Source organism: Pleurodeles waltl, chromosome 12 (assembly GCF_031143425.1).
Source record: "Pleurodeles waltl isolate 20211129_DDA chromosome 12, aPleWal1.hap1.20221129, whole genome shotgun sequence".
Lineage (NCBI taxonomy): Eukaryota > Metazoa > Chordata > Amphibia > Caudata > Salamandridae > Pleurodeles > Pleurodeles waltl.
Genome location: NC_090451.1, coordinates 104,946,108 through 104,969,757, shown reverse-complemented (window position 1 = coordinate 104,969,757; position 23,650 = coordinate 104,946,108). Strand labels below are relative to the sequence as shown.

Sequence of the window (23,650 nt, the reverse complement as noted above, 5' to 3'; positions counted from 1 at the left end):
TCAAAAAATGCCCCATGTGTGGGAGGCTGGCATGTGCTATATAGCACTACTCCGGCAACCCCGCCTTCTCACTGGGGCAGGGGGTTGTGGATGATGTAGTCTGGGCAGGCAAGCAGAGTCCAAAAATGTCCAACATAGTCCAAATTATGATTTGCACTGGAAAATATCCTAAAATAACACAAAATTGCACTATGCGCTGCTTTGCATTATTTTGAATCAAGAGCTAGTTCCATGGGTGGTGCATGGGCGTTCCCATGCAGCCATCTATGGATTGTGATGCAAATCCCTATCTACAGACATTAGTAGACAGGAATTTGTGCCAAAATCTTACAACTTCTTGAGGCAGGCTTAGCAAGAAGAAATATTTTAGTTTTTCTTAGTTTTTCCAAATTTGCATGTGCCCTGCAATGTACAGCACACATTCAAAGTAGAAAAAACCTTAAAGCACAGCAGTAGTACCGGAAGTGACCCCTTCCAGTATATAAAACCAATGCTTCACTGTTGTGCAAGGGAGTGTGCGTTGGAGCGTGCCTGCAAGAAGTGCCCCCAAGCACTTGGTGAGAAAAAATGCAACATATATTAGATACGGTGCATTTTATTTCACTCCCTTTGATTCAAGGCAGCGAAGCAACTTTGGTGCAATGTTGTCTTGCTTCAAGAAAAAGTAAATTTGGGAGTCAGTGTTACACAATTTCACTCACTACCTGTCACTTACTCTCACCCACTTTCAATCACACATGCTTACACACAGATACATGCTCACACACACTCTCACATAAACACACACCCACCCTCACATATGCATACAATATACATTTAAGACCATTTTTACCTACCACAGCTGCCACCAATGGCCCCGTTCCAGCGAAATGTGCTCCATTTTATATTACACTAAAAGTGAATAGTATAATATTATTCGCTAATAGTGTATGAAAAATGGGCAGAAAATGAGGAATGTGGGGCTGTGCTTTTGGCACTGATTTTAGCACGTCTGAGGCCAGGGGTCACAAAGGCAGTGACAGTCCCTAAATGACAACCTTGAAGTGTAGTAACTCACCAGAGGTTCAGTTCGTCTGAGATCTGGATCTGCGGGGTGTGCAGAATTCCTTTGTCCAAACGAGCTACCAAGCACTGGCTGAGGGGGTAGGACGTGTTCTCCACCAGCTGTCAATATCAAAACTAGATCCAACCAAGGAGATTGCGTTATTGAGAGGTCCAACACCTCTCCAGTACTAAGTGCATCTTTCCTGCTGTTGCCCAGTTTCTCAGAGGCTTACAAATATCTAACCTCAGGTCAAATCACTGTGGAGAGTATTCAGATATGTTGAACCCAAAATGTAAATCGTGCTTGATGGAGATCTTATGCAGACCACACAGAACACTGCTCATGCAAGCGCTATATTGGCCAAAGGAAAGGCAGGAGCTAGGCACTGAGGAAGAAAAACTGCATTCCCAGTGTTTTAGTACTGCAGGCGTGTACCCTAGACCACACGACCTGAAGGTTGATAGAAGGGGGAGCAGAATCTCAGAGCACAATGAGGTGGGTGTGGGTGGACGAAATACCTGCAGTAATTTAGAGAGGAAAGGCCGCCCCTGCCCTTAGGCCAAGGCTATGGCAGACTGGAGGTGCCTCTTTTTCTTATAAAAAATGAAGGCCCGTTTCCTGAAAATTACGCTGGACAAATTCAGCAAATATTCATGGGGATCCGGCCAAATAGGTTCTGGAGCATGGACCTGGTAGGATCCCCTTACATTCCAGCATTGCCTCTATGTATACATAAAAGTATGTATATCTGTCCTTCAGCCCCTGACGTGTCAGGGGAACTTGCAAATGCACTTTGGAGCATGTCACCTACCCTAGCTTGTGCATTCTTGAAGAGAATCACTGTGAGGGTTTCCTGTGCTGCTTATAAACACACCGTCCACGCGTCACTTAGCTTGTTGCCCTCTGTGTTCGTGAAGCATCCTTGCTCCCTTTTCCTTCAGTAGGGGACGGAGCGGACGTGTGTCTATGCAATACCTGTGTCTCTCTTAAGCCTGAGGGGAAGAAAACTGACTATACAAAAAAAAAAAAAAGCTATTCGTATTGTCAGTACGTGTTTTCGCACAATGTCTATCAAATTCACGAGAATTTGCCCCTTATATACGAGAAAACCACATTACCCGTGATCCTTTGCAGTCATGACGCCCTCCTACCGCGCCCCTTCCCCCTCACTTTCGGCCGCATTCCCTCCCTTACGCCCGTTGTCACTGTAGTTTAGCGTCTGTTAATGTTTTTCATCCCTGAAGTCCTCAGAATTCAAAATATCCCACTCAATATCCATGTTTTTAACTCAGAAGTCAGGAGCCTTAGTATGTTTATTGCAACATCGACGTCAGATTTTTAGTTTGTGATCTCGGAAGTATCACAGTGTAAACGCGTATTTTTGTAAAAATTGTTACGTTTTTGTCATACAGCGTTAAATTAGCAGGAAATAATATTTAAAGCTCGAGCACCATCTTTGCACACTTAAAAAAAAAAAAACTGGGCTCGTCCGGGATTTGAACCCGGTACCTCTCGCACCCAAAGCGAGAATCATACCCCTAGACCAACGAGCCAGACGATACTTCCTGACAGTAGTCATTTACTTGATCCTGCAAAGACCTGGGTGGTGTGTTATACTAATAATGATATTTTTTTTTTGTTTTGATCGCACCACCACCACCTGCAAAGATATCACTATCCCCACTTCTTCAGAGTTACCAGCTGACAGCGAATCAGATATGCTAAGGATAACTGGCAAGTCTCACTAATACAAAAAATTTCAACAAAGCTATGTAAATTAACACCCACAATATCAACAGAGGTCATGCCTCCTCGGGAAGAATCCCTTAGACACCCTTTCACTGTATTCTAGGTCTCCCCACTCTGCTGTCTGTTGTGAGACATAATATGGACACATGCCTGCTTGGAGCACCAGAGCAGAATTGATTAAATGATATGCAGTTATTTTTTTATTTCAAAAATATATTGCAAGCACATGGCTGCCATGTTTAGGCGGTGTCTTCTTTTAAAGTTATGTGATATGCTTACAATAGAAAATTTAAAACATGTCTATTGCAACCACTTGCCAAGCTCAGACCTGTTAGTTTGAAAATGTTTATTTATCATTTTTTAGGCCGAAACTAGCAGACAGCACAGCTGCCTGGTTGAGAAAGTCATATTGTAGGCTTACTAAGTACATATAGTGTGGTGGCCTGGAGCACAGTCGTTGTGTCCAATTGGTTGGCTTTCTTGTCACCTTCCTGAACCTGCTTGTTATTCACGTCATAGCTTGTCAGGCTTGTTTGTCCCTCGCATAGAGCAATTCCACTTTACTATCACTTTTAATTGGCTGGCTTCTATGCTTCAAAGGCTTGGTTTTTAAGCATTACTTTTTTTTCTTTTCGTTTAAAACCATTAAAGTGCATGTTTTTCCCAGCTATCAACCTCATGCACTACTCTCTCTCCCTGCACTATTTGTTGCTCTCTGTCATCTGGGTGCTTCTGCCCACCCCCTCCATGTTCTGCTTGCCCTAGTGTACATCCCCCATTGTTTTCTCCTGTGTATGTTACTCCATGCCCACTCTGCTTTGGTGTCTAGTGCTTCTCTCCCCGACACCCACCCTCTGTGTTGCTTTCCTCCCCAAGCCCTCCCATCTTGCTCATTGCTTTCCTCCCCTACGGATCTATTCCCCTTGTTGCTTGTTCACCCATGTCGTTTTGCCTCCATCCATTTCATGGTGCTCTCTTGCCCATTGCTTTTCCTTTCCCCACCCACACCCTCTGTGCATAGACGCTGTAAGTAGGAGTCCTTGGGGTGCTGCAGCACCACCAGAACTAATCATGCTGGAGTTCTGAAGATTAATTAGCAATAAAGATGCCTTTCAATATTGTGTTTATATGTGTCTCATTTGCCACACGTTCAATGACTTTGGCGGTCCCACCATGGGACTGCCAAAGCAGCAGGGAGGACGCCCCCGCCGGGCCCGTGGCACCACCCCCCCTTTTCATATTACGATGTTTCCACCAAGCTGACCAGCAGGAACAGTGCTATAGTATTGGTCTTGGCTCCCTTAAGGGAGCCAAGGCCAATACAGTAGCACTACAGCACCCTCACAATGCGCACTGTCTGCAGAGCAGACAGTGCGCATTCCTACAGTGCTGGGCAGGGGGGCCCCGCACTGCCAATGCCATGGGCAGTGCGAAGGCAGTGCGAAAGCAGTGCGAAGGCCATGCTGCGGCTCCAACATTGGCTTTCAGCCAGCCTTTCCAAGGCAGGTTGACCGCCATGGAAAGGCTGGCGGAAAGCTGAGTTGTGATCAGCACAGTGCCGCTGTGGCTGAGCACAACTCAGACTGCCGACCGCTGTCCATCCATCGGCAACCACGTTCATGGCGCTGAAGACACTCTTTAGGTGGTCTCGCCCACCAAAGTTGTAATGTGGCTGTGGGACCGCCAAGAGTGTGGTGGTCCCACCGCCACACTCGCAAAGAGACCCATGACTTCTGACAATTGACTGCTTACTCAGAAACCAGAGCACTTTTTTGTCTTTGACTGCAAAGTGAGTATTTTGCAAAAGTGACCTAGATGACAATCCTGCTGGGGTACTGGAAAAAGGAGGAAAGGTTGTAGTGTGTCATTTTTTTCTAACATACAGCAACATTTAATTATTGGAAAATAAACTACATATATTTCAAATTATATCAGCAATTAGGAAAGCACAAATGAAGCACTTTTTTGTAATTCTGAAGTCTGATGGAAACAAAGATTTTAATGGCATCAAAACAAATCAAGACATTTTACATGGTGATTCACAAATTATAAATATTCACTGAAACACGAATTCCAGACATTATCATTTGAGCGCTGTATAGTTTTAGCAGTAAAACTGTAAGTTCATGCTTATTTACTGGTCATATCAACAGAAAATGTGCTGTCTGTAAATGACAGGGCACATCAAACAAGTGCTCCAAAATGCACCATCAGCTACCTACCACTGCACCCTGACCCCTCCCATGCTCAATGGGCATGGCACATTTGCTACACCTATTTGTCTGTATGATGCTTGGATTTGTCACAGTTCCTATGACTTAAGGGACATAACTTTATTGGCAGCACCCCACTCTAAAAAATGTTCCAGCACCACTGCCTCTGTGTTGCTTCCACACCAATCCTTTGTGTTTCTTCTGTCCCCTGGGTTGCTTCAGCATCTCCCCCGTGTTGCGTATGTCACCTTTTGCTTTCCCATCTGCTTTTGTTTTTTTTCTTCTTTTTAGTTACCAATCCAACTTGCATCGGTAACTTATCAGGAAAAAAGCGTCAACGTAATTTTGCGATGGTGCATACTTCTAAAAAATGACATGGGCAGCTGCATTAAACTCTTTTTTTTTTTTTTTCTTCTGCACAGCTTCTACGATGTTATGTAACATGGCTGGAAACCATTGGCAAACCCAATAGATCCCCAAAGTGAAACCTATTGACTTTGCCAATGATTGTTTTATAGAACTGAGGCAAAATAACATGCATGGAAGGGCCACCTGCTTAAGTAGAACAATACTGCCTTCATTTAACCAAGGAGCCCCAGACACCTCCCGCAGGGGCTATCACAGTGTCATTAAAACTAAGAGGGCACCAGGTGGTAAAATGGAACCTCACAACCATTAGAAATGAGAGTATGGATACTGGGGGTTGGTCACAACAACATTCTCATTAAAACTAAGAGCCACAGCCTGGCAGCTGGCCAAACCCCAACTGTAATTATAACGTAAACATTGGCTTTTGACCTATTGGCTTTGCCAATGCTTTTTTAGAGAAGCTGTACAGCACGTGTAGAGGGTAGAAAACAAAGCCTATGACATGTCTGGTCACATCACTTTGTAGATGTAGGCAACAAGCATGTGCGCAACTACAAAATGACGTGGGTTAGGAACACAACATGGAAAGCATGGTATAGGGAAAAACAATACGGAGGGTGCAAGGTGGAGGAAAGCACCACACAGGGCATGGGGTGGAGGAAACAGCTAGGAGGGCAAGCTGAGGGAGCAACATAGAGGGCACAGTTGGGGAAGCAACACTGAGAAATCAGGTAGGGTAGTGTTTCCCAACCTGTGGTCTGGGGTCCCCTCAATTATTCCCCTTTTTAACATGTCACATATTAATTTGTTGACCTCTTCTCTTACCAGAACAGGTACCCTTCTAACTTTATGTTGAATAGGAATCGCACCACGTTTCAATTTAATCTTATGCACATACCCTTTGAGTTCACCCATATCCTCACGAAACACATTATCGGCACCCCTAATAATGTCTTCCAATGTAACCTCCTGAACAACCATGACAGGATTCTCCGCACGTGGATTTATAATGATGTGTAAATCGTATTGATGAACCCACCTAAGAATCGGAGGACCCGCTTCTGCAACATATACTTTCCCTTGGATAATTCTTTCACTAAAGGCGATGTCAGCTACCACATAACCTATAATATCAATTTTTTCACCCTGATACCCACCAGGGTTGATGTCTTTCGGCAATAACTTAATGTCTGGCCACTTGGACCTGAATAAACTCTTAGGTATAATGGTATAAAGAGACCCAGAGTCAACCATTAAGTGAATTGCCTGTCCCATAATGCGAAATTCAGCTGTGGGTCTTTGCTTTCTATAATATTCATCCTCCACTAATAATACTCAGTCTGGGCATTCATTCAAATTATCATCAGATCTCTCTGATAACACTGCTACTCTCATCTTTGCAGAACTTCGACACATCCTGGCAAAATGTCCTTTTTGATTACACTTCCTACAATCCTTTCCCTTCGCAAAACAATTTCTTGCTCCAGTTACATGGTTGTAGCTACCACAATTATTGCATGCTTTCCCTGTTGTTTTTACCCTCTGACCACCTGTACCACCTTTGTATGCACTGGTACCACTTTTGCTGCTAAAAACTTGACTTTCTGTATGTTGACCGATGATTGACACACCGGTTTTCTCCTCTCTGTTATCCATTACTCTCATGCAATATTCAGACTCCTCAATAACTTTAGCTATCTCAATGGCATCTTTTAGAGTAGGATTCCTCTCAGGGGATCTGTGACTGCTCAGAAAATGTAATAATATTAACAGATTAGGCCCCCAGCTTTCAGTAATAACTCAATGGGGGGTCCCTGGATCCCAATAATGATTCAGTGGGGGTCCCTGGGTTCCAGTACTGATAAAGTGGGGGTCCACAGAAGTAAACATTTTGGGAACCACTGAGGTAGGGCAAGCAACATGGTCAGAAGCAACTCACAGGGTGCTGCTGGGGGATGCACCATGGAGAGCACAGATGGAGGGAAGCAACCCACATGTTAAGGGAGGGGGGAGGGAATGCACATTGGAGCACAAGGTGAAGAGAAGCACATGTGTGAGAGAGAGCAACACAGAGCTGAGGAGAAGCGCAAAAGCGAGAAAGCAACATGGGGAGGAGAAGCATATGAATATGAATATGAACACAACATTGAGATGGAGTAGGGTAGGGAGACGCACACAGGTGACAGTGCAACACAGACCGCTGGGGAGATGGGAAGAGACAAACACGAGGGAGAGAGCTAAAAAACACATACGCTTCCACCATGGAGTGTCTAAACAAAAAAGATTTAAGTAGTTCATGAAAAGAAAACAGTGGAAGGGCGAAGGAAGTGAGGCTATGCTCCAGAGGAGGGACCAACACAAGATAAAAGGAAGAAATGCCCACATAAGCTCACAAATAAAAAGCAAGCAAATGAAAGTGGCAATAATGCCAATTAATCATAAGCAATGGCGAGCTCTAAGTCCACTGTACGCGGTCAGCAGTTGTTTTTGTAAAAGGACATCTTCCACTGACTGCAGACAACACCTAACAAGGACCCCCAGACAATGACAGCAAACAGAACCGCAATGCCATTAACAGTGCACACCACAGCATGGCAGCAAGCCAAAAACCTCAATGCCATTAAAAGTGAGGCAAGCCAATGCACCCACTGGTATTAGAAAGAGTCGAGCACAATGAGAGCAAGAAACAACTCCTGTTGGTGGTCCTTCCAGTGCCTCATGAAGAGACCACGCCTGTGAGGCTTCAGTGGCTCATAACGAGAATTCGCAGGGTTGCTATGGATTCTCCACACAGACGGTCCCCCAGAACTAACATGGAGATGCCCCTAGATCCCAGAGCATCTGATGTCGTTTCCTGAGATGCCACCATCGGGCCAGAGGGCTTGTAGTCTCATTTGCAGAGATGTCATCACTGTGTCAGGTCTGGAAATCTAACTTCTTATTGGTTACACAATGTTGGTGATTTTGTTCTCTTTGCTATAATAGTGGAAGCAGTTGGTATACTGTACATGTAGTATCTACATGTAAGTTGCATCTGGACGAAAGAAACATGATCATTTTATGTTCGGTAGAAGAGAAAGGCACAGCCGCTACAGACAGGAAGTTCCACATATACTATTACTTTTGCTGTGCAGACCTATCCTCGGGTGCGAGACATATTCAGCCAGCTCCAGTGGCGCAATCGGTTAGCGCGCGGTACTTATACAGCAGTACTTGCAATGAGCAATGCCGAGGTTGTGAGTTCGAGCCTCACCTGGAGCAGTGTATCATTTTACTTACGTTTGTAAAAAAAATGAACAATAAAAAAACAACGTGGCTCCGCTTCGTAATTTCACCCCAAGGTTCCTTTTCGCTACATAATAGTCATCAGCAGTCCCCGGGCCCACGAGTGTTGTCCCTTTGTTTGCTTTCTTCTTACCCCAGTTTGTGTTGTTTAAAGTATGGGAGGTTTTAACCGTTTCCGAATGTTGAAAATGGCCCCAAAATACATGCAAACACCTCCGCACACACATCATGTCATTCACAAATAAGCATTTTTCCGGAAAAATGCGAGAGAAAGACGAAAAGTCATATATTAAAATTAAATTAAAAGAAAGGAGTTTATAGAATATTGTTTAAATATGTCCGTGTCAAAAGGACAAGACGTCAGTTCTCCACAAAAGAGTTTGTTCGAAAACAGCAGCCCATTGCATAGGGCGAACGAAACACCGGGTGTAGTCTTGACTTTTAAATCCTCGCATAAGACCAGGATCACCACCTTGTGTTATATTATGAAATAATAAAATGAACTGAAACTGCATATTCCCCCAAAAAGTGCAGGTGTTGAAGTCTAAGGACATAATGTCGACTTTTTGAAAGTCAGTCCTACAGATGTAAAGAGGTCGTTGAAATGTGTAAAAAAAATTGGGCTCGTCCGGGATTTGAACCCGGGACCTCTCGCACCCGAAGCGAGAATCATACCCCTAGACCAACGAGCCGGCTGTATTAAGTCTTTGAATAGGCACTACTGAAACCCGAGCACTGCGATGATGTCATAGCTTGAATTCCATGTTCTATTCAAGTGACCTGCTACAATGTGAATTATTCACTGATACACAGAGCTCTGAGGACCGAAAATAAACCCAAGTAAACTTAAAAACCCATTCCTCCCTTTTCACGTTCCACGGAGCTCTCTTCCGCTTCGCGCACCCCGTGTCCGTGAGTGCCAATATCTCCGTCGCGTCCTGTTTCCATCTTTTTCTCACTCCGCTCTTTCGGCCTCCGGACCCACTTGTCTTCCCAAGTTCCTGATTTTTTTTTATTTCCTTCTCTCGTCCGCCTCATATCGCTGTTCTTCATTCTCTTTCCCGTTTCCCTTGTAACTCCCTCTGGACCCGGTGCCCACCCTTCCTCACTCCCTCCGGATCTCATCCATCTCCCAAACCCGCCTGCCACCCCTTCCCAGTGCTCCCTAATTCACAAACTCCGGTGAATTCCGCTACCCCCATTTCTCTTTGCGCCCTCAGGAGCATCCTCGCTCTCCCCTTTCTACACTGCAACTCGTCCAGGCACCTCGCATCAGGAACCCTGCCGCCCCCTCCTACCTGTAGCCATCATCAACTCATTCTCCCATCCAGTCCCATTCGTTAACCCCATCTGAGCCCCCCGCCCGTTTCTAGCCCTCTCTGTTACCGTGTCACCCCAAGATCCTCTGCAACCCCTTTCCCACCCCCCTTCCTAGTCCGTAGATCTCACACCCCATCTCTTTACAACCTCCACTTTACCCTTGTCCCCTTCTGCCCTCCCTGAATCCCGGCCCTCCACAACTTCTCCCTGCCTTGCCCCCTCTGTAACACCCCCTTCGAACTCCCCACATAGCCTGGCCCCACCCACCACGGTTCCCCTCATACCCCTTTTGTCTTTTTTTAGATCCTCTCCTTTACCTTTCCAACCACCATTGCCCCCCTTCGTGGCACTCTCTAAATTCCCTGCATCCTTATTCACCGAAATCTAGCCCTCTTGCCCCTCCCAACCCTGCAAATCTCCCTTTCCCCAAACTACCTTTCCAGGCCCCTCATCTCCCCCCCCGCCCCTCCGCAGTGTCCACTTTCATGTTCTCTACCCACCCCCGCCGATGCTCTCCGCCCCTCTGAAACCGCCCCTGCAAGCCTCCCTGCACATAGATTTGTTTATCCAGCAAGCAGCAAGAATACAGAGTAAACAACTAAAGTTGTCAAGGCATCTGTTGCGGAAATCTCTGTTTAATCCGCTGGTCACTGATTTGAACCATCCTCTAACCAGCAGTCTTCAAACTTTTATAAACGGAGCCCCCTGTGAGGCACAACAAAAACACATTTTCTTGCTTCCCTCTTCACCTCCCTCCAAGCTAAAATGTTTACAGGTGAACGGTGGAAACTGCTGAGGTAGCATGTCATAAATTACAGTGTTTGGGGTGATAGAGCGGTCCGTAGTAACAATTTACCTGTGTTCGGACGCTCTTTAGGCCGATGAATCGTTTGACTAAGTGGGAACTCTCTGTACTCCCAATCAATCAATTTCCTGAAATCAATAATCAATAACGGACATAAGCGATACCTTGATCAACATAGCACTTAACAATTAGTCCAGAATACATTTCGGCGAACCCTGACCTTTCAGTCAGGAATAACCACACCAGTTTATTGCAAAGTTAGTGAATTTATTTCCCTATATTAACAAAGCTAGCACAATATATATGTGTCTCAACACCAAATGATAAACATAAATGAACATTAATAGCTGTCAAGATCTCAAATTGCATCGTGCGACACATGGAATCCTCGTCTAACCTCAAATTAGCATCGGCATGTGGGACTTCATGCAAAAACAATTTAGCAACATTAATTTAGAAAACTCCTAACTAGGGATCTTATCAAAATCAGCAGTTGGTTACCTAAAAGAAACACAATGCAATTGTACAATTTCCTTTCATATTTACCAATTACGATCAGCATACAAGGAAGTCTTCGTCTCACAGGTACCGTTTCTCGATCAGCATTGGTACCGTTTCGATCAGCATGGGACGGGACAAAAGGGGCAAGGGTGAACGGGGCAATTGCCTCCCGGCGGCAAGGGAAAACTATTACTTCATGCAAAGGGTTCAAATCAAAGTTAAAGTCTCTAGGGCCAGAATCATTTAAAGTCTCTTTCTCTCGATTAGAGAAAGCATCAAAGTCTCTCAAAATGGCGTCGCAGCAAAGTGGGCCATAATAGCTACGAAGTCAAAATGGCGGGTATCGAGCTGGCAATGGCTGATAATAGCTGTAATGGCTACCTTCTTCTCGTGCACCTGGGTTTTATAGACAACAGTTCGAATCCAGTAGGGTCTCCATTGGAGGGTTCATAGGTTAGCTTCAAATTGTCCAATCAAAAACGACAGTTCTCAAGCTTTTACTTAAGCATACATTATCCTTGGAGATGGGTGCGCAAGTTGCAACATTGTCTACCAATTAGCTCACTTTCAGAGCCTCCATTGTCCGCACCTGCAAGTCGACCTTGAAGTAAGGAGAAAATATGCCAGGCTGGCACGAAACTTTAAGATAAGCATGTGAACAGTTTCTGTGGAAAAGTACAGCTTCAAGCAGAAATACACGTTTAATAGCACATTGGAAAAATACGAGCATCTAAACCGTGAGACCAGGCCACTAGGCCAAAGCCTCCATTAAAGTAATGCTAAGCTAAAGCATTTCAAACAAGCAAATCGTAGCACACGTTTATGATTATGTCGGATTAGTGCAATTCTAATACATCATATTAGCACGCTTATAAATGTTGGCGAACTACTCTAAGGGCACATTTTGTCCCCGTACAATCTTTATTAGTTCGGTTAAAGTCACACATGATTATTTCACACTACGTTTACGTGTTAATAAATCAAAACCTTCATTTTCTGCTTCATCAATCCCTCCTCTGATGACTACTTGTCATCACACAAATTAAGCCCACAAATTTTATTCCATTAAAATTCTGTCAGTTCTCTTTTCCTTTTAGTTCCCCTAGTTTGCGCTTTGTATTCTTCTGCCATTCTTTTCATAATTTTCTCCTCCTTTCTTCTTTTAATTCTTTCCATAATCATTATTATTCCCCTTTTTATTCCCCAAATTCCAAATACACAAATTATCACTATTAAAATTCCCTCTATTATTTTTAACAATATTCCATTCCAAATTCCCCCAATCCAATGTCCCACTGAAGCAAGTCCTTTTCCAACCTTCTCCCACACTCCTGGTTCTTTCAGTTCCTTCAAATCTGCACTTTCTTTTGTTAGATTAGCAAGCATAGTTTTAATTTTCACACTATTGTCAGGTATATAGGTACAACAGTGTCGTGCACCAAGCATTTTGCAAACACCACCATCCTTTGCTAAAAGAATGTCTAAAGCAAGCCTATTTTGAAGAGTCATAGCTCTTTCCGCTGCAAGTTCAGCATCTATCAGGATTATAGCACCTGAAAACTTTGTCAACATGTTATCCACTATAGTAGACAACTTTCTTATTTTGATGGAATTCAGCACAACTCCCAATGAAGGAATCATGGCTCCAAATATATCACCTACCACAGTAGCTGCAGTCTCTCTCTTCTGGATACGATGGGATCCAGATGTCTTTTGAATCATCGATAGGTCATCCAGCTGATAAACCTTTGGGAACACTATACCCAAATAACATCTTCCCCACCATCCCTTTGGAAGACGATAATAGGCATTATACCCACAAATGTAATATACACCTGGAATGACAGGGTCAAGTCCATCCATCATGAATGTCCATTTGGCCTTAAAGATAAACGTGTGTTTACACTCACTCGCTCCTACAAAAATGTTGTCATAATAAGATTCACCTCGATATATACAAAACTTCCCTACATGCCAAGCATCTAAAGCAATTTTCCCTTGTGTCTTTATTGCAGCAAAATCATAATTATCTACTGAAGTCCTCTTATGTAACTCCTTTTCTAATTTCGCCTTCATTTAAGCCCTTCTATCATCAGTGCGATCTAAAAAGCTTATTTCTACTGCAGAGAGCGAGCAGGTAAGATTTTCCCTATGAGCGTGAGCCGTTTCAAAAGGTAGCATTGGCTCGAAAAATTCCCTCATAATTTTAGCATCCCAATCTTTAGCAGTCTGGCTTAGCTGCGCTATTATAGGAACATAAGCGAAGGTAACATCATAATTTGAGTAAAAATACTGTATGTTAGTTTGACCATAAAACCTGGACATTACTATACTACATGTAATCCCGTATGTAAGAGGCATGTGGTGATATGTCACCCCTTCCTTTACTGATGTCGGTATCTGGGTACACACATAACAATCTTTCGCATCCATTGTCTCAACATATTCTGTTAGTAAGCGATAGAAAACATTATACGAAAGCTCTTTCCTATCATGCAAGAGTCTCTCATCCAGTGCTAGCCTTTTCAATGCGGTTAGTTCGGTGACAGTAACAGGAACAAAAGTAGAAGCCTCAATTCTCTCATTCTCAGTTTTACCATGTATTCCAAGCACGATTGCCATTATTATTAGTACGCACGTAATTACCAAGCCTATACACACATATTTACAATATTTCTTTCTATTGTTTTGCGTCATGATCTGTATAGAATCAGAGAGCTAGAAGCACTTATAAATGAAACTTATTTAGCAATTCAGTTACAAGCTGAGCAAGCGCAATGTTCACACCGTCTTCTCCAAGAGGCCAAGTCACTTATCGGTTAGCAGCATTTGTCTCAATTCGGCAATAACTCAGTCTTTATCGGTTTAGCAAATGTCTCATCCGGTTTAGCAATGTCTCAGCTGGTTGTTTGTTTCACGTTAGATTGTAGCAAGCAATGCCATTTATCACCCTTTCAATCAACACTGTCCATAAAACTTTTCTTTTCTATTGGTATCTCTTCCTCTTCTTCGTTCTCGATGCTTAGAGATACAAACTCGTCAGTCCAATCGTCATTGACTGCATATGCCCATTCTGGACCGGAATACCTTCTGTTCGGTATCCTTTTCCTTTTCAATTTTGCTTCTCTTTTCAATTCTGCCTCGCTGGTACTTTCCTCTTTTGTCAAGTCTTTTTCTTCACTCGAGGTTGGTACCACGACAGACACTTCTTTTCTTTTCTCTTTTACTTTTGGCCTTTCTCCGTCGTTCAAACCTTCTTCAGACCTTTGTTTTACTGGTGATATACTTAGTCTCCTCTTTGCACCATGTCCATTTGATGGACCTGCGACCTTTTCTGTAGATGTTTGAACTTTTTCGTTCTGCTCTGCCTTGTCCCCTCCTTCAGGGGAATCGATTACGTTCTCTTTTTCTTTTTCTGTATCGTCTGTTTCTGGGAAAGCCCTCTTCTGATCAGGCTCTCCTGCTTTTTCACCTTTTTCGAGCCCTTCTTCACCGTTGCTTTCGTCAGGCTCTGTATCACTTTCAGCTGCTTCAGGTTCTTTGTCACCTTCGGCTGCTTCAGGCTTTTTGCTACCCTCAGCTGCTCCAGGCTCTTTGTCACCTTCAGCTTCTTCGTCGCTGTCTGAACTTTCTCCTTGGTCTTCCCCAAGTGAGTCGGACTCTTCGTTCTCCAGTAATACCTCTCTCTCTCCTGCTTCTGCCTGTCCACTTTCAGTTCGGTTTTGTCCTGTTTCAGCACTCAGCACTGTTTTGTCAGGCACTGGCAGTTTCAGCGCTTCAACTTCCTCATCTGTGGGACACAACACCTTCTTTGTGTGACTGGCGTGAATCCAGTTGGGAACCCCCGCACACTTCACAGCGGTAGTTGTCGTCAGGATCACTTGGAAAGGGCCTTTCCAACGGGGTTCCAGACACGACTTCCTCACGTGCTTCTTTACCACGACCCAGTCACCTGCTTTCAGTGCGTGTCCTGGACCTTGGATCGGTGGCAAGGTGGTCGCTTCCACCTGGTGAGAGAAAGAGCGAACCACGTCAGCTAGACCTTTGCAGTAGTCTAACACCATATCATCTGTAATATTCAAAAGCGCATTTGCGGGAACTGCAGGAAGTCTCATAGCCCTGCCCATGAGAATTTCGTGCGGAGACAGTCCAGTTTTTCTATCAGGGGTGTTTCTCATTGACATTAGCACTAAGGGCAATGCGTCAGGCCATTTCAAATTCGTCGATGCACATATTTTCGCCATTCTTGATTTCAGTGTACCATTCATCTGCTCCACCAGTCCTGATGCTTCAGGGCGATAGCTACAATGCAGTTTTTGCTCAATGTTCAGCGCTTCGCAGAGTAACTTTATCACCTCGTTATTGAAGTGACTTCCCCTATCTGATTCTAAAGAGATCGGGAATCCGAAACGTGGTATTAATTCTCTCAACAATAGCTTTGCAACTGTAAGGCTGTCATTTCTACGTGTGGGGTACGCCTCAATCCAGTGACTAAAAATGCACACAACCACCAACACATACTTTAGACCTCCATGCACAGGCATCTCAATGAAGTCCATCTGCATACGACTAAAAGGCCCGCTTGCCCTACCAATGTGGCTCGCGTTCACAACTGTTCCCTTTCCTGGGTTCATCTGCTGGCAAGTGACACATCGATGGCAAACTGCTTCTGCAGCTTGACGAAATCTGGGGTTAAACCAATCAATTTTGAACAATCTTATCATGGCATCTCTCCCTAGGTGAGCTTGCCCATGATAGAACCGCGCAAGCTGTGATAAGAGACTGTTTGGCAAAACAAATTTTCCCTCATTTGAAACCCATAACTCGTCTGGTCTCTTTATACATTGTGATTTAATCCAGGAATCTCTTTCATCCTCCCTGACATTATTCTGTAGTGCTTTTAGTTCCTCTATTGTATCTACGACCTTCAAGGCAAATGCTTCAGCTGGTTCGAGTTCTGGCTCACTTATTGAATTCCATTCATCTCTGAGTAATATACAGTTCAAGGCACAAAATCTTGCGACTTGATCCGCATATGCATTTCCCAGAGAAACATAGTCCTGTCCTTTCGTGTGAGCACTGCACTTTACCACTGCAACTTCAGCTGGCACTTGAATGGCATGTAACAATTCCCTTATCCTTTCCCCGTTCTTCACTGGGGATCCTGAAGAAGTCAGGAAACCTCTCTGTGACCATAGTTGTCCAAAGTCATGCACAATCCCAAACCCATATTGACTATCAGTGTAAATGGTGACTTTCATCAATGCAGACAGTTGACATGCTCTGGTAAGGGCTACAAGTTCTGCTACTTGTGCAGAATAGACTCCTTGGAGCCATCCCGCTTCCAAGACACCTGTTACAGTACATACAGCATATCCTGCTTTCAAAATTCCCATCCCATCTCTTAGACATGAACCATCAACAAAAAGAATTTGGTCATTTTCATCAAGTTTAGTATCCTTAATGTCCGGTCGGGGTTTTGTGCAAAATTCAGTCACCTGAAGGCAGTCATGCTCGACGTCTTCAGCGTTCTCAATTTCAGCATTTTCTCCAGGGAGCAAGGTAGCTGGATTCAACGTAGTGCACCTTTTCAGCTGCACATTCGGTGAGCCCAGAATAATCGTTTCATACCTTGTGAGTCTTGCTCCAGTCATGTGTTGCGTTCGGGAGCGGGTCAAAAGTATCTCAACTGAGTGAGGGACCATGACTGTTACTGGGTGTCCCATCACTATTCCTTCACTCTGAGTGAGGCTGATACCAACTGCTGCTACGGCGCGCAAACACCCTGGGAGTGCTGCTGCGACCGGATCCAAAGTAGCTGAAAAATACGCTACTGGTCTGTTTACGCCACCATGGGCTTGAGTCAAGACAGACAAAGAACATGCATCACGTTCATGGCAAAACAATGTGAAAGGCTTTGTGTAATCAGGCATACCTAAAGCTGGAGCCCTGCACATACACTCTTTTAATTCGACAAAAGCATCCATCTCATCTCCTTTCAGCTCAATTTGATCCAAAGCATCCTTCTGGGTCAGTTTCAGTAAAGGCTTTGCTAGAGTCGAGAAGTTGGGAATCCACTGGCGACAGTAGCCCACCATTGCCAAAAATTTCCTCACCTCCTTTCTCGTCTTGGGCGGACTCATTTGAAGTACACTCGTTATTCTTTCCTTCATTATTCTCCGTGACCCCTTCTCTATCTGGTGACCCAAGTATTTCACTTTCTCCTGACAGAACTGCAATTTGGCAGGAGACACCTTGTGTCCATTCCTTCCCAAATGGTTTAACAAAGCAATGGTATCGGCTGTGCAGCCACTTTCTGTCTTTGATGCAACCAGTAAGTTGTCAATGTACTGTACTAGGGTTGACTCGAATGGCAATTCTAACTCTTCCAAGTCTTTCTTTAGAATCTGATTGAATATTGACGGTGACTCAGAAAACCCTTGAGGAATTCGACACCAACTGTACACTCTGTCTAGGAATTTGAAACAAAAGAGGAATTGGCTGTCCTCATGAAGAGGCACAGAAAAGAATGCTTGTGACAAATCGATGACTGAGAACCACTCAGCATCGCAAGGAATTTGAAACATTATCACAGCTGGATTCGGTACAACAGGGCAGCATTTGACTATGATGTCATTTATTTTCCTCAAGTCCTGCACAAGTCGGACCTTTCCACTCGGCTTTATTAGTCCCATTATTGGTGAGTTACATGGACTGCTTAACACTTCTTTCAGTACTCCCTGCTTTACAAATTCGTCAATGAGTTGGGCAACTTTCATGAGGGTATCTTGTGGCATGTGGTATTGTGGGGTCTGGGGAAAGATTGCATTGGGCTTTACAGTCACTTTCACTGGTTCCACTCCTTTCATCAATCCTACCTCTTTCCCTGTCATGTCCCACACTTCCTTTCCGACTGTCTCCCGTAATTCAGCTGGAATATCTTCTTCAGTTATCATCGGGAAAAGACAAATCAGAGGATATTCTTCATCTACCGTTTCCATCTCATCTCCCTCTACACTATCCTCTTCTTCCCCATCACTGCTCGTCTGTATCGTTATTCCTTCGTTCGAACACATGATCGAACAACCCAATTTGCACAATAGGTCTCTCCCTAACAGTGCTATCGGGCTTGAGTCACATATCACAAACTGATGTACCCCTTGATAGTTACCGATGCTGACTGGTACCGGATCTGTTATTGGGTTCGTCAAATGTCTGTTTGCTACTCCCACCACTTGAACTGTCCTCCCTGAGAGTGGCAAGTTTGGTACTTCACTACTCTTAACAGTTGAACGTGTGGCTCCTGTGTCCACCAAGAATGAAACACAATGACCCATCACTCTTCCCTCTACGTACGGACCCTTTTGATCAACTTCCAAGGATGCTGCAAGCACACAATCTCCTTCTTCTTCTGAGCTCTCACTCTCCCATACATTGTTTATTCCACTCTCACTGTGTAATGGGAACTGTTGTACGGTGCCATTTGTACTCATTACCTGACCCAAGACCTGTGGAGGAACCATCACTTGCTGCTGACTCATTGGTGCTAAAGGTATTTGCATTTGCTGATTAGGTACCATGGGTAACTGCTGTTGCATTGGCTGCATTTGCGTCATCTGCATACGGGGCATCTGCATCTGCTGCGGCTGCATAGGTTGTAATCCCTGCAATTGATTTACGGTCTGAAAATTTGGGTTTGGACCTCTCATTTTCGGTCCCCTCATTGTCTGAAATGCATTGACATCATTGTTTTGCTGACCAACACCTACACCTGCACCTGCACCTTCCTGCACCACCATCGGGCACTCGCGTTTCCAATGACCGACAATTCCGCACACGTGACACGGCATCACCTTCTTCATTGCCTGCACACCCGTTACAACCGTGTTCAAATCCGGACCATTATTCACAAAACCTCCTCTGCCTCTGCCTCTGGCCTGTGGCTGAAACGACATGTTTCCCTGCAACTGCGGCTGTGGTTGCGGTACCTGCTGTTGGAACCCTTGCATCCCTTGCAAACCTTGCAGACCTTGCAAACCTGTCTGAGCTGCCTTAAGCTGCATCATCATCACCTTCTCTTTCAACTTTTTCTGTTTCACTTCAATTTCGTCGCTACAGTATTTCGCATAAGTCAAGACCTCGTCAATCGGTTTAGACTGCCAACAAATCAAATGCGACTTTATCATTTGACTTATTTCTGGTCTCAGCCCTTCCACAAATCTGAACACAAAATGAAGCATATCCTTCGCCTCGATTGTTTCCGTGCCACTGTAGTTCTTAAACGCCTTTAACAACCTCTCATAGTAACTATGAATCGATTCTTTAGTCTCTTGGGCAGTTCGATCAATCTTCTGCCAGTCCACATTTTTCGCGGCAACCTTCGTCTTCAAATGCTCAATCACCTTGTAGTACAAGCTCATCACCATAGGTGATGGTGCACCCGTCTCCCTGTCTCTTTCTGGTTCACTTGTCGGCCAACCTACTGCTCTTTTGCAATCCTCCCACAAATCTGCCAGAACCACAATCTCAAAGAGAGTATTCAGGTCTTCCCAGAGACATTTTGCAAGCTTCACAAACCTATCAGTCTGTTGGTACCATTCAATCGGCTTCTCTCTCAGTTTGGGAAAATCATCCGTAAATGACTGAATGTCGCTTCTGTGCCATGGTACATGTATTAATTTTCCCCCTGCTGTCTCCCTCATTGGTAACATGGTTACTGTTTCGCTGCTTTGTGGTCTTTTCTCATTATGCTTTGTAGCACTGTCCCTCCTCTTTTCCTTTCTCTTTACCCATCTGCTTTCCCACTTGTCTAAGCACCTCCACACTTGTGCACTCTGTAGCAATTCTCTAAGGTGTGTCTTCATGCCTGCTGACCTCATGTGTTCAAAATCTGTGGTTCCAAAATCCAACCTGTAGCTTCTGCTCAAGTGTTTCATTTTGTCTATGTCAACCCCGTTTCTGTCAGCTGCTTCCTGCAAGCTCTTATGTACCTTGTTCACTTCCTTCGTAATCCTGGGACATAGATACCTCAGCTCTTCTTCCGTGTAGGACTCTAACCTATTTACACCCATAGTCCCTTCCACCAATTCTTGTGCTTCCATGTTCAACCTGACCCTATTCATATAGTCTTCTCCTTTCCCACTGGCTGAACTTTGTGTAGAATTTAAACTGTTGAACCACTGTGTCAGCTGTTGCGCATTTACCCCCATCAGTGTAGCATTCACATCGACTGCCATCGATGGTTGCGGCAACTTTTCAGTATTCGATGTTAGAGGTATTATCAGTGGGGGACTCGACCTCACCAGTGTAGACTGAGCACATATGGGACTAAACTCCATCAAGGATCCAGATCCATTTGGCTGAGCCGCTATAGGAGTTATCCCTGGAGTGTTTTCTATGCACCTCCTCTCTGTCCCATTCTGCAGCATGGATCCCTGACTGCTCATACCTAAGTTAGACTGACTGTACAAAGGTACCGGTGGACCTACAGTAATGGGTAGGGATATCGCATCTGGGTTCTGTCCATTTCCCATGTTCTGAGGCATGTTCATTCCCATACTATGGGTCATCATTGCCGGCATGCCCATCTGACTCCCCGTCATTTGAGCATGTGCGTTTCCTTCCTGCATCTGCTTTTGAGGCATCAAAAACTGAGTTGATTCAGCTTGTGCCAATGTCTGGTTGTGACCATTCTGTACTCCCCTTACGGTTTGTTCTAGAATCATTCCTCCACTGTTGTCACTGCTGTAGTACCCTGGCATTTGCGGCTGATAATTTTCTGCTGGTTTCAGCATGGGCACATCTGGGTATATTCTCCTAACCTGCGGTATCTGTGGGGTAAACAGTAAACTCGGGTCTTTAGATCCCGATGACGCTCCTGAACTCTGGGTTTCACTGTTCTGTACCGATGCCGGAGGGGCAGAACTGGTACTTGGACCTTGTCCATTCTCCGCATAAGGTGGTGGACGGTCGTTCAGCAATTGCATTATTAACTCCTCATCCTCTAACTCCTCTTCTCTTCTCAATTTTTCCTCGTCCTCTCTATCCTTGGAACACTTCCTGTCCGTCTTACAGGTAGCTTTCTTACCTGTCTCCTCTTCTTCCTTAGTAATTGCTGGAAACAATTTTATCCCCTGCAATACATCTGACCTCCACACCTTCTGTGCATTATCCCACCTAGCATCCGCTAGTGTCTTTTCTACCTTCCTCATCCTTGTTTCAAACTTATTTTTCTGTTGCTGTCTAGCCATTAATTCCCAAATCGCTAGAGCCTCAAACTGGGCTGGCCTTGGAGGCACCTTCATGTCGTACATCGTGAATCTCAAATTCTCTAGGATCCTTATATTGAATGTCCCATGTATCGGGAATGCTACGCTCCCATGTTTCTCTGTCAGTTTGTGCCATTGCTTTAGCCAAAGACACGGAGCTACCCCTTTTTCCTCCATTACAATGTAAGCTGGTGTGCCCTCGGGCGGCGTCTCCTCTCCTACGCTCGCTTTGATGTAAGACTCCCCCTTCATCGCACTCCTAAATGCTTTAAGGAATTTCATTCTCTCGTCTTTTATTTCACAAAGTTTATAATCAATAGGTGACTTTTATTTCACAAAATTTGTAATCAATAGGTGACTTTAATTCCCGGAATACTCTTCGCTTGCCTTTCCCCTTCCAATCGAGTCCCACGGACTGCGTCCAATCCGGGCGCGACCCTTCTCTGCAACCAACCTATCCCAGCGCGGCTCCTAGTGACGTCACACTCACACACACTGCGGCTGACAAAGCCTTGCGGCTAGTCCTCCTTCACTCACCTCTTTTCGTAACAACTTCTTGCATATATTGCGAGCTACCAAAAAATAAAACAGATCTGTCGGTTTACTACAGGAAGGGTAACACAGTCGCTTCAGGACCTTAGGGACCTTTCACTAGCCTCGGCCGCTATTCCGTCTTTCTCAGTCCCCACGTTCGCAAGCAAATCTGACCCGCAGACCTACTCGCAACTTGTCAATGATCTGTTCTAGTGCACTTAGAATCTTGTCAAAGCCCGAAGTCGAAGTTTCTTTCACTCCCTAACACACGTACCGACTCGTTGACCACGCCCGATCAACCTACTAAACCGTCCAGACCACAACATGGATCAACATACTCCGGAGTCTCTTGACCTCGCAGGGCCCGTCTCAACAACAACAACCACGTGGACCTTTTTATGCACAAAGCGCCACACGCACATGAAGTTCGACGACTTCCCTACTCTCACACTCGGAGCCGCACCTCCGCTATTTCCATGAAGTTCGACGACTTCACTACTTCTACACTCGGAGTCGCACCTCCGCTATCCTCTAAAAAGAAAAATTCCTCGCAACCTTTTCACACACCCTGCGGCAATAAGCTGTGCAAGCGCAAAACCCTAACTTCACTCATACCATCACTAGTACCGCCAACGCTGTTTCCACACCCCCGTTCTCTCCATTCGCAAGCTCCGAGATCCCGGGAAAGTCGCGGTGGACCTAGCCCATCATCATTCTGTCAATCTATTTTATCCAAGAAAAATCTAATTCAACTTCTCGAATGGGGTCTCAAAATGCGTAACCGTTAATTCAACACCATGTACTTTAAGAGTACAGGGTCCCAAAAGACGAAACCGTCCTCTGCTACCATCTACTGATAGAGCGGTCCGTAGTAACAATTTACCTGTGTTCGGACGCTCTTTAGGCCGATGAATCTTTTGACTAAGTGGGAACTCTCTGTACTCCCAATCAATCAATTTCCTGAAATCAATAATCAATAACGGACATAAGCGATACCTTGATCAACATAGCACTTAACAATTAGTCCAGAATACATTTCGGCGAACCCTGACCTTTCAGTCAGGAATAACCATACCAGCTTATTGCAAAGTTAGTGAATTTATTTCCCTATATTAACAAAGCTAGCACAATATATATGTGTCTCAACACCAAATGATAAACATAAATGAACATTAATAGCTGTCCATAGCGGCGAAACAAGTGTAATCTATGTAGCATTTGAATCACAAGGCATTCGAGAATGGCAATGCAAATCACTAATACGATAATCTGTAATGAGCTAATTGCATACATTTAGTCAGCATAACAAGATCTCAAATTGCATCGTGTGACACATGGAATCCTCATCTAACCTCAAATTAGCATCGGCATGTGGGTCTTCATGCAAAAACAATTTAGCAACATTAATTTAGAAAACTCCTAACTAGGGATCTTATCAAAATCAGCAGTTGGTTACCTAAAAGAAACACAATGCAATTGTACAATTTCCTTTCATATTTACCAATTACGATCAGCATACAAGGAAGTCTTCGTCTCACAGGTACCGTTTCTCGATCAGCAT

General features: G+C 44.5%; 3 non-coding genes across 3 annotated transcripts; 1 reads left to right on the top strand and 2 right to left on the bottom strand.

Annotated features, from left to right (window-relative positions):
• Nucleotides 1-2,526: 2,526 nt before the first annotated feature.
• TRNAP-UGG (transfer RNA proline (anticodon UGG)) lies at nucleotides 2,527-2,598 on the bottom strand. Its single transcript has one exon. It is a non-coding gene; the product is annotated as a tRNA-Pro (tRNA).
• A 5,944-nt stretch (nucleotides 2,599-8,542) lies between these two features.
• Nucleotides 8,543-8,637, top strand: TRNAI-UAU (transfer RNA isoleucine (anticodon UAU)). The gene is made up of 2 exons: nucleotides 8,543-8,580; nucleotides 8,602-8,637. It is a non-coding gene; the product is annotated as a tRNA-Ile (tRNA).
• Nucleotides 8,638-9,281: 644 nt separating this feature from the next.
• Nucleotides 9,282-9,353, bottom strand: TRNAP-CGG (transfer RNA proline (anticodon CGG)). The gene has a single exon. It is a non-coding gene; the product is annotated as a tRNA-Pro (tRNA).
• Between the last annotated feature and the right edge of the window lie 14,297 nt (nucleotides 9,354-23,650).